The 296-nt window shown below is 36.1% G+C and overlaps 1 protein-coding gene across 1 annotated transcript in view; it reads left to right on the top strand.

Annotated features, from left to right (window-relative positions):
• Positions 1-296, top strand: part of dpysl2a (dihydropyrimidinase like 2a) — a gene marked incomplete in the record, with an annotated part of 33,677 nt that overhangs the window by 8,733 nt on the left and 24,648 nt on the right.

Below are 296 nucleotides of genomic sequence, written 5' to 3'. Positions count from 1 at the left end.
TTCTAGCACAACGGTTTTCCCAAACAGCTGGGCGTTGGACACAAACCCACGTGTGTTTTCAACCAGTCTAACCCTCGTGTCCCTCGGGTCAAACTGACCCGGGACTTATTTGGGGTTTAAAAACAATTCTGAAATAACTTTTTAATTCATAATCTATTAACAAATATTGTCTTTTATCAAAAATTCAAACAGTTGGGAAATGCATCAGTCTCTACTAGCACACAATTAAAATGGAAGTGGGGTTTGTTTTTTTGTCATAATGTTATAATTCATGTTAAAAATCCACTATGGAAACA

Source organism: Etheostoma spectabile, unplaced genomic scaffold (genome assembly GCF_008692095.1).
Source record: "Etheostoma spectabile isolate EspeVRDwgs_2016 unplaced genomic scaffold, UIUC_Espe_1.0 scaffold431, whole genome shotgun sequence".
In the NCBI taxonomy this organism is placed as follows: domain Eukaryota; kingdom Metazoa; phylum Chordata; class Actinopteri; order Perciformes; family Percidae; genus Etheostoma; species Etheostoma spectabile.
Note: the sequence above shows the minus strand (reverse complement) of the source record. Positions and strands in the feature narration are given on the sequence as shown.